The 10,940-nt window shown below is 39.0% G+C and overlaps 1 pseudogene across 1 annotated transcript; it reads right to left on the bottom strand.

Annotated features, from left to right (window-relative positions):
• Positions 1-1,512: 1,512 nt before the first annotated feature.
• Positions 1,513-7,871, bottom strand: LOC306855107 (homeodomain-interacting protein kinase 1-like; annotated as a pseudogene). Its single transcript has 10 exons — positions 7,866-7,871; positions 7,439-7,582; positions 7,159-7,345; positions 6,293-6,411; positions 5,884-6,018; positions 3,791-3,927; positions 3,561-3,713; positions 3,231-3,374; positions 1,796-2,007; positions 1,513-1,691 (listed from the first exon to the last, which is right to left on the bottom strand). The product of its transcript is annotated as a homeodomain-interacting protein kinase 1-like (transcript).
• Positions 7,872-10,940: the final 3,069 nt, after the last annotated feature.

The raw sequence follows: 10,940 nt of genomic DNA, 5'->3' as shown, positions 1-10,940 counted from the left end.
ACAATCAAGCCCTGCTCATATTTAAAAAGTAACGTAACGCATTACTTTCCATAAAAAGTAGCTAAGTAACGTAATTAGTTACTTTTTTAGGGAGTAACGCAATATTGTAATGCATTACTTTTAAAAGTAACTTTCCCCAACACTGGCTATGGAATGGCATTTCGTAAGTGAAAAATACAAATATAATATTTTCAAAACATAGTTGAAAGCTGTGCATAATGTGATCTTTAACAAACGAGCAGAAATCTAACCAAAAACTGACTGAATAACTCAAAAACAGTTGGAAAAAAACTGATTGTAGACCACAAAATGCACAACGCATGTCAATCACAGTTAAATCTGTTTAGAAGGAAATAGTTTTGTTTATTTGATGGAATTACAATGGAATTTTTTTTTTTTTTCATCGTTGCTTGACATTACAAAATGTGTACAGTACTTTCTTGGTTGATTCTCTGAACTCAAAAACACTGCCAAACATGTTGGAGAGAATGTCAAGGCACGTCATGTTATTGAGACCAGAACAAGAAGGACTGTAGAGGTCAGTCACAGTGTCATTTTGAGCAGATCGCATTAACTGTCCGTCACTGAGACCGTATGCAGCGGTAAAGGGTCAGAGACTTATTTGGTGTACTCTAGTTGGAAAAGCAGACTACTCAGAAATGCTGCAAATTAACCACACAAATGTCAGAAAACCAATCATCGGTGTGTAATTACAGTATTCAAAGTAGCGTCACATTTTCTTCGGCTTTGACATCCCAGCTCTTCTGTTAAATAACCCCCTGTTGTCCAGGGAGAGTACTGACATGATTAAACAATTTGAGCTAAAAAATAACATTTTAAAGAAAATAAGTTGATGGGAAGTTGATGTTACTCCTCATATTCACTGATACTCCTCACAACATACACTCTACGATTCTACCAGGACTAACATATAGCACTAACTTAAATAATACAGTAGATACAATACAATATACAATAGTTCAGTAGATACTTCTAAAACTACAACAAAAATGATTAACTTTAAGGAATAATCACACAACATTTCTTCCATGTTTTAATGTTAATAGTAAATCCCCTTTGTTTTCCAAAAATAAAGTTTGTTTAATTTTCAATAATTAAAAGAGAAATTAAATTAATGTTTTATGCCTTCATTTGATAACCAGAAAACATTAAAATACACAACAGATTTTTTTTTTAATTCATAAGGCTATTTTAAGAATAAATTTGAATAAATGAAGTTGTTTTTATGCATTCAAATGATAAGACATGCTAAAACACAGAATTTGGTAACAAACATATGGTGAGAAAAAACAAAACATTTCATAGGGCCCCAAGTATGTAGTTTTTGTTAAACTTCTAATAAATTTATGTGATATTAAGTTTCGTGATTTTAATTAATTAGCTTTTTGATTAATACAAATTAAATTTAACCATTAAAAAGGGGTCCAAAAAAAAAAAAAAAAATTAAAAAATGTAAATGGTAAAAACAGAATTTGGGGGAAAAAACTGATTTCATAGGGCCCTAATTACGCTGTGGCGCTGAGCACCGACAGAAGCGGTCACCTGACTGAGGTTGAGTGGTTGAGATCTGCTGGGCTCCTGTAGGTAGTCGGCGACGCTCTCTCCTGAGCTGCTCGGCTGCCTTGCGACAGCGGCTCTCTTAGGCTTCATGTAGTAGTTCTGTGGAAGAGCTGAAGCAAACATGACGAATGTTGTTCTTAATGAAGCATTCCTTTTATAAAGAACTGTTGACTAAGCTATGGTGAATAAAAATGGGACAACTGCTAATACTCGCCTATAGCCAATGGGATTTTGGCTGATATTGAGCTTTCCACAGGCTGTGCTTTCACATATGGAGCCACCACCGCCAGAGATTTGGAGATTCGTGAGGACTGGACCCCCGCGTGACTGTTCTGGGGCTTGGGAGTCAGAGGACTGGCGGTGGAGGAGTCCGAATCGTGAACGGTCAGACAGCTGATCACATTAGTCCTGTTGCTGGGGCCACAGCTGGAAGAAAAAAAAAAAAAGTTTAGAAAATTTCACATGGATGAAACTATTTAAAAATTTGTTTCACTGAAATTATATGGAGCTACTTCACATTGTGAAAAGGGAAATCAGTCATTAACCCCTTTCACACATACAGACTTTACTGGTAAATTACCGGTAAATTACTGTTAAAAGATCTAGCATGAACAGGACCTTTTCAAAAGTACCGGTAAATTTGTTTCAGCAATTTACCGATATGAGAAGTTGTAACATTACCAGTAAATTGCCAGAATGAAGCTGTGTGTGAACGCAGAATGGAGATTAGCAGCATGAGCATGTACGAGTTCAGAATGTCTACTCCGGGCCAATCCAGAGCCTTTGAAATTAAAAATTCAACAGCTCTGGGCCAATCATAACATTCTGAAGCAGAAGATGCATTTACACCACGCTGTCTAGTTCGGGTTTGACACAGAAAAAAATAAAAATATCAACAAAAACACTGAACGCACATGTTTACAAACACAACACCGGGTGGCACAGCCGTTTAGCTCATTTCTGGTTAATATCACATTATTTACCGGTAATTTGAATCTGATGTGTGAATGGTGCTTTACCGGTAAAAAGATGGAACGTCGTTGCCTGTGTGAACAGCACATTTTTGTATTTACCGGTAAAGTCGTTCCAGCAATTTACTGGTATTTCTGTGTAAAAGCGGCTATTGTCACACTGGAACTTATTTTGCATTAAATGCATACATTCCTGTTCAAAAGATATTTCTGAAAGAAGTCTCTTGTGCGGATCAAGGCTACATTTATTTACAGTTAAAAATACAGTAAAACAGTAATGATGCAAAATATTGTATCATTTAAAATAGCAATTTATATATGTGAATATATTGTAAAATGTAATTTATTCCTGTGATGCAAAGCTGAATTTAATTCAGTCTTCAGTGTCACATGATAACACATTCAGAAATCATACTAATAAGCTGATTTGCAGCTCAGGAAACATTTCTGATTATGTTGAAAACAGTTGAGCTGCTTCATATTTGTTTGGAAAACTGGATTTTATTTATTTTTTCAGGACTAATTGATAAATAGAAAGTTTAATGAACAGCATATATATGAAATGTAAATCATTTGTAACATTATGAATCGTCTTCGTTTTTTTAAATCTTGCTTACACAAACTTTTTGTTGTGTATGTGAAAACATGGCAATCACACCAGGTAGTGACCTCACTCACCTAGCAGGAAGGACCTTCCTCTCGTCCTCATCTTCAGTGTCACTGTGTATGGTGATAATGCTGACAGCAGGACTCGGGGTGTCAGAGATAATGATGGGCTGAGTGAGAATAGAACTGTGCGACTGAGAGCTCACCAGAGCACTGCTGTGAATACAGAAACAGAAGATTTTTCACCCTCATTTGAGCACAATCTATGTCCTTGCTTGTCAAATCATGTTATTTATTACAAGCACACATTCCAAGCCAAAATAACTGCTAAAAATGAGATTTTCACACTATACTAAACACACCATTGAAATATTTGAATGTCAGAAGTAAATGCCCCAATACCTGCTGCTAGTGGCACAACAGATCCTGCTCCTCTTGTTCTGTGACCGTGTGACCGTACACGTTCCTCGACTCAGAGAATTAGTGGGATTGAGGCCTCCAAGTATGTGTGGGTTCTGCTGGATGACACTATTGTGCTGACCGCTCTGAGACATCCTGCAGAAAACAACCAACCAATTGGTATTGAGCACATTCAATCATAAGGACATTGTGTGCAGATAATGAAAGTTTACGATTCTTCCAAAACATTTACTTTGTCTCCAGAGGCGATTCGGTCACTACGGTGGCTGGAGTTGTGGATGGCCATGCCAGGCACCTGCTGCCATGCAGAGGGTGTGAGAATCTGCTGGGTTCCCGCTGGCCAGGCCTGCTGGAGGACGACAAAATATCTGCCTTAGTGACACTAGCACTTGGGAAAATGTTTAAGTCACTGAATGTCAAATCAAATTTTAAAAAAGTTTCACTGGCAAATGAATAGTGGGTAAAAACAGCTATGACCAAATCTGCACCACACAATGAGTGACACATCTATGGACATTTAAATCTGAATTTAAACATTTGTGTCATGCCAGAATGATGAAGAGCTTCAACTGACATGCCAACGTGACATCACTGCACAAAATTAAAGTGAACACCAAGAAAATAAAAAAAATAATCATTGATGCACGAATTCAAAATCTGCAATTCTCTCCCGGAGCATAAGGCAGCTTTTAGATGTAGCACAGACATTTTGTATGATTTTAAATGCCAAGACAAGCACAGCATACATAGATCACACACAAGCCTTAAAAATTAAAGATGGGGGCAGGAAAGAGTAATCCGGCAACCTGTTGGGAAGAATCATGGCTGTTAAATAGTCAGAAAACACTGAGCATTTCCATAGAGCAAAACTGGCCAAAAGATCTGCCATGCCAGTATGGGCAGCAATAGAGTACCTGCGGACAGACATGGCTATGAGAGGGAGAGGAACATGGCTGTGAGTGTTTTTGAGCTGTAGACAAGGTCAGTCTCCTCCCCTGAGAGAAGAAGGAGGGTCAAACAGACGGTGGGGCTGGGAGGAGGGGTGGGAGGTCAAAGGAGGGATATAAAAAAAATTATATATTCACACAACAAGAAGCTGCAAGCAAAGCACAGAAGAGTCAGCACATGCCTCCCATGCCTGTAGCAGACCTGCACTGAGAAAGAACGACGAGGGAGGGACTGAGAGGGAAAAGAGAGGGAGAACGAGCAGAAAGACTGGAAATACAGACAGACAAAGACAGAGAGAGAGAAGGAAAAGACCAGAAAGATGGAAAGGGAGATTAAAAAAGGGAAGAGCTGAAAGGCAAAGAAACTGAGAAAAAAAATCTAAAAGAAAAATAAAGCGGTCAGAAATCAAAACCGCGATCGGGAAAATGAGAGAAATTATAAAAAGGAAAAAGAAAAGATCAGAAGAAAAGACAAGAGTGTCATAAAAAAAACAAAAAAACAAAAGATCAGTAAATCTCACAGAGTATCCAGAATTTAAAAAGATAAAAAAAAAACAGATCTTTTTTTTAAAAAGATAAAGATTTAAAAAAAAAAAAAAAAACCAACAACAAAAAAAAAAAAACAAGAGGATGAGAATCCAGAATTATCAAAGTGAGATCAGAAAAAGAGTTTCAAAGTTTCATTGAATGAAACAAACTATTAGAAAATTAACAATACGTCAACTAGAATCCAGAATTATCAAATAAAGATCTGGAGGAAAAAAAGATCAAAGTGTCATTGAAAACAAACAAGCTAAGATAAGTAAAAACATCAAGAGATCAATGAGAATCCAGAATTCAAGTCAGATCAGAGAAAAAAGATCAAAGTGTCACTGAATAAAACAATGAAACAAATAAATAAAATATTAGGAAAAAAATCAAGAGATCAACTAGAATACAGAACTCTCAAATAAAGATCAGAGGGAAAAAAGATCAAAGTGCCAATGAAGAAATATCAACAAAAGATCAGTAAGAGATTAAAGAGGATCCAAAATTATCAAAGAGAGGTGCATGGGGAAAAAGATCAAAATAGAGATAAAAAAAAGATCAATTAATGAGCAAAAAAAATCAAGACATCATAGACGATCCGGAATTTTCAAAGAGAGATCAGAAAAACTAAAAGTAAATATAAAAGAGGGATATAAAAAAAAAAAGAAACAAAATTGACCAGAAAAAAAAGAGACCAGAATAAGAGTAGGATTAGAAAGAAAGATGCATTTAAGCAGGATTTTGGAAAGAGCCAAAGAGGGGGAGAGGATCAATGGGAGAATGAGAAATGATGATGTTAGGGGGAGAGCGCTGGGTGGCTCTCTCTTTACCAGCACTGTGGCTGTCTGCTCCGGCAGGGCAGGCCATCCTGCCCCACAGCCCAGTGCCAGGGGCAGCGGATACTGGGATGCCACTCCCGCTGTGTGGAGGTGCAGCGAGGCCACCATTAGAGGCGTACAGGAGCCCTATGGAGGAGGGGCACCATGGAGGGAAAGGGGAAAAAAGCATGGAAAGATTAGACAAAAGGTCAGACTCAGGTCAGGGGTACAAGGCTGAGATTTCACATGCCATTTACCGGCACTTGCCAGTAGCCGAACAGCTGTCCATGCAGACTTTAAGGACTGACGTTTCCTCTCCAACTCAACTGGATTAAATTTGCAGTTTGTCAGATTGCAGTGACGGAACGTCAGCGTTAGATATAATGCCACCGTTTCACAAACAATGCGTTTTATGTCTTACCTGCGTCAGCATGCTGGGCTGAATCTGAAGAGGCTGCGTGGACTGGTTCTGCTGGACAACGGGAACACCGTTCTCCATCCGGACAGGTTAGCTAGAGGTTTTATTAGACGATGGAAGCCCTTCAAGAAAAAAAAAAAACAGATTTCTCAGAGTGCTTTTCAAGTGTGGGGAAGCCCCATGTATCAAATTAATAATCATTTGTAAAACATCTTGCACTAATAGCAAAACAAACATGAAGGCACCTTTCAGCTCCGTTGCCATTCCAGAGATCAAAAGAAAAGACTAATTTTAGCAAAATGAAACATGTAATTTACATTTACATGACTAAATATTAATGACTAAATGTGAATGTAAATGTAAATTTGATCATTTATGACAAAATGTAAATGTTATCACTTCTATGTGTGCAAGGAGACTATACACAAATGATCCATTATGCAATCATTAATAAAGGTTATTTTTCATTATTATTATTGTTTGTAATTACACTAGATGTTTTAAGAAAAAAGGACAATATCCAAAATTCCAGAAGTTCAAACCTTTTATAATTAATAAAACAATAAATAAATAAAATTACAATAAAAAAAAAACAGGGATTTAAAAAAAAATAAAAAAATCAAGCATTTTTCAAACTTTCAAAACTCTGTATGCACCCTGAAATTAGTATATTTGGCACCATTTCAACAGATACAATCCCAATTAAGCCCAAAATTAACTGCTTGCAACCCATTCTAATTGACGTTTCTGAGACCGGATATTTAAAAAAATAAAAATAAATAGTGAACCAGTGATTTAGTTACAACTGGATGGAGTCTGGCTTATTGAAGGGACATAAATCACCCACAATGCACCCAGCTCCGGCTCACCTCGGATAGTGGTGGGGGGGCAGACGATGAGGGTTTGCTGGAAAGGTTCAGTCTGAGCACACAGCTGAGTGGGGCGGGTCTGCAGGGGGATGCTGGGTTGGGCCAGGCCTGGGATGTTTATGGTTGCCTGCTGGTAAAGTGCCGGTTAGTAGTTGAGGAGAGGAACAGCTCCACCAGCAGACGGAACCTGAGAAAATGACCAACACAGAAAAGTTTGAAGGAACTCCTTATGAAAGCGCTTACAGCATGTGTATTTTTAACCAGGTGGTTTCCCCCTCACCTGGCTGTGCTGGTTCAGCTGTCTGCTGAAGGTCACAGTCAGGTTTCCTGCAGTTCCAGGAACAGCGTTAGCAGCAAACAGGGCTTTCCCACAGTCAAAGCTACTGTTCCTTCTCTTGCATATGTCCATGTTCTGGAAGCACGACTTCACACTACAAAAATTATATGAGCATCAAATTTATAACACATTTCTTCAAAATAATTAGTGCTGAAAGTCTAGGGCCTGGTTTCACAGACAGGGTTTAGACTAAACCAGGATTAGGCCATGGTTCAATTAGGACATTCAAGTAATTAAGTAATTTTTATAAACATGCCTTAGAAAAAAACATTAGGCCTACTGGTGTGCATCTAGAGACAAAATAAAGGCACTGATATATTTTAAAGGGATAGTTCACCCAAAAATAAAAATTCTGTCATTAATTACTCACCCTCATGTCGTTCAAAACCCGTAAGATCAACGTTCATCTTCAGAACACAAATTAAGATATTTTTGACAGAAATGTAGTAAGGACATCAGTAAAATAATCCATGTGACATCAAGTGTTCATGTGAATGCAGTGATGTTTCTGGCCATTCGGTTGAGGTCTTTGAGTGTCACTCCATGTGCCATTTCAGCGCTCGTCTGAATAAACCCCTTTCTTTCTGCAGCTGGAGAGGTTTTCAGGAGGCTGACTTGTGAAATGTCAAACAGAAGGCTTTGGCTCCCCCCTTCGTATCTGTGTACAGGAGTGAGGGGATTTGCACTGCTGGCTGTGTGACGTGCAGCAGGGTGCCTTTGACTGGAGTCCATGCACAGTCGGTAGGACTGTTTCAGTTCTCTCTGAACCATGTCAAGCTCCTCGTTAATGCTGCAGAATTGCTGAGTCAAAGTTTGGACTTCAGCTCTGGCTGCATGCAGATGGCCTTCTAAGGCCTTAGTTCTGGTGTCCCTCTCGTTAAGTTCCACATACGCTGTTTTTAACAGTGTCTTTGTATGAAACAATTCTCTTTCCAGGTCCTGTCTGGTGGCTTTTTCACTCTGTGCTTGGTGTGCAGCAGCTGAAGACTGATGATTTCCTTCTGTTGCACCATTCTGTAAGGTTCTTTGCATCCATTCTGTGCCTTCTCTAGCTGGGTGGGTCTCAGTTCCCTGTAGAACTCTGTGACTTGCAGGTTCAGTTCATTTACCTCCTGTCTCAGGCCCTTGACGGTGCAGGCCAAGATGATGATGATGCTATTCAGCTTCTGGTGGTTCAGGCTGGGTGTCAGGTGTCCACTTGTGTCGCAGTCTCGCTGTTCCTTTCTCTGCCATTGCAGGTCATTGGCTGCTTTGGGCTGAAGGATGTCCATCACAGTGCTCTGCCGGGTTTTCAGGTGGTCCTGGTGAGCTGGCAGGGCTGGATGTCTGTGGAATGTCTGAGACACACTGGCACACTTGGGGGAACACCAGAAGGCAAGTGCAAGTACGTACAGAGGCGTTAGGCTATCTGTATGGGGAACGGCTCTGTAGGCCATGTAAGGTGTGAATAGCTGGTGAGGGGCAGCTAGTGAGGTAGGGTGCTAAGAACACAAGTAGAGGTTTTGAGTAACTTTGTTGACGGGCTGTAAGCAGGGGTCAGCTGATGACCTGGCTATATGTGGGGTCAAACTATTACTCAAGGCACTGATTGTTCACAGGTTTGGTCACTATGAAGGTATCAAATAAACAAAACTGAAATAAAATCAGGAAGTTAAATCAAAAAGGAAAAGGAAGAAAGAGGATTTTACCTATTTAGTTTTGCTAGGAGATATGGCTAAGCAGGTGTCACTTGTGGGTGATGCTGCAATAGACTCATAAACCTAGGGTTAGACTGTTAGCTAAGCTAGCAGGGGACACACCAAATACCTCAAAGTCAAAAAGAAAAAGAAACAATGGGAAGTGTTTCTAGTTCTATCTGGGGCCTACATTGTGTTGAACAGTAACTGCACTTCAATGTACTAGTCCTGTCACTGAGGAGTGAGGAGGGGCAGAGAGGAAACAGGGATTAGGTTACTAATAACCGGTGCAACTCATTAAGGAAGCAACAGTTGCTAGAACTACTGTAATCCTATTCAAAGAGGGAAGATGGTGATGGTAAAATTACTAAAATAAGGTAAAGGTGAAATGAAAATGTCCTAATAGCTTTAGGAAACTAAAAGGAATTTAAAATTAAAATAAAATAAACTAATTGATTTAATTAAATCTCAGATTTAATTAAAAACAACATAGCTGACTTGGAACATTCAAGCTAAACAAGGGTAAATAAATAAAACAAAATCAAAGACAGGTATAATAAAGTCAAAATAAAAAATAACACAAATAGAACCAACATATGTGAGGAGGGACCAACTAGAATCTCAACAGAAGGTGATAGCACAAACGGGAAATGAAACCAAGAGTGAGGGAGTGAGGGAGAGAGGGAGAGAGAGAGAGAGAGGAGGGGTTCAGACGCTACACTTTACACTCACTGTGTCAGTTAGTCGGATGCTAACAGCTAACAGTTGAGGTAAAGGGCTTAGTTAGCTTATATGCCTGCTCGGCTGCTAAAGAGTTAGCTTTGGCTACACTCAGTTGCTTGTTTGCACAAGGGTCTGTGACCTGTGTGCTGTTATCAGATTTAACCGGAAGAGGCTGCTCTCAACTCCCGGAGTCAGACGTTGCTAAGAGACCGATGCGAGTTTACAACAACCGCAAGTGGAGCAGAACTTGCACCGCTGTAAACATGCACGGGCACTCACGCGCAGTCAGTTATGACGCATCGCAAACAACTTTTTTCACAAACCAAAACAGCACATTCACTTCACAGACAATGGCAATTACTAGTTAGCTAGGCTAGAATTACACCATTAATTCGCTATTCAATTGCATTACTTCAGTGACTACAATGATATGCGAAAGTTACAAAAAGGCCTTAACTCTGGGAGCATCACTCAAATCACCATTTAACTAAATATACTGTAGCAAGATTTCTTCGTTGCCCAGTTTTAATATCACTGTGAGTGGGATTGCTTCGCCACGCAGATTAATTTGTGCTGCTAATCTGAGATTTGTTCATCAGAGAAGATTTACACTTTACTAACCACAGAAATGAGGATTTCTTCTCTAATATCAGGTTAGTTCTTTATCGTACGATTTAAACACGCATTATAGCATTGATAAACTTTCTACTGCTCGTAGTAAGGTGCATTCAAGCTATAGTCTATCTGATTTGATCAGAAACTGCATGTGTAAAACGTTAATAAAATTATGAGACACAAACACAAGTTTGATACTGAATCTGCTTGCAAATAATGTTTAAACGACTGCCCGCATCCTCCACCATTTCTGTAACAATTTATAAACTCAAAAGGGAATTGTATATAAATAATTACGATTAATTATGATTAATTTACAATTATTTATATCGGCGGACAGTAATAATTGTCACAGAATTAAATTGCCATCAACTGATCTGTCTGTCCAGCAAACATTCAGTGTAAATTCGTATCAACTCTAAGAAAAGGTA

Source organism: Barbus barbus (assembly GCF_936440315.1).
Source record: "Barbus barbus genome assembly, chromosome: 35".
NCBI lineage: Eukaryota > Metazoa > Chordata > Actinopteri > Cypriniformes > Cyprinidae > Barbus > Barbus barbus.
This window is presented reverse-complemented; position numbering and strand designations above follow the sequence as displayed.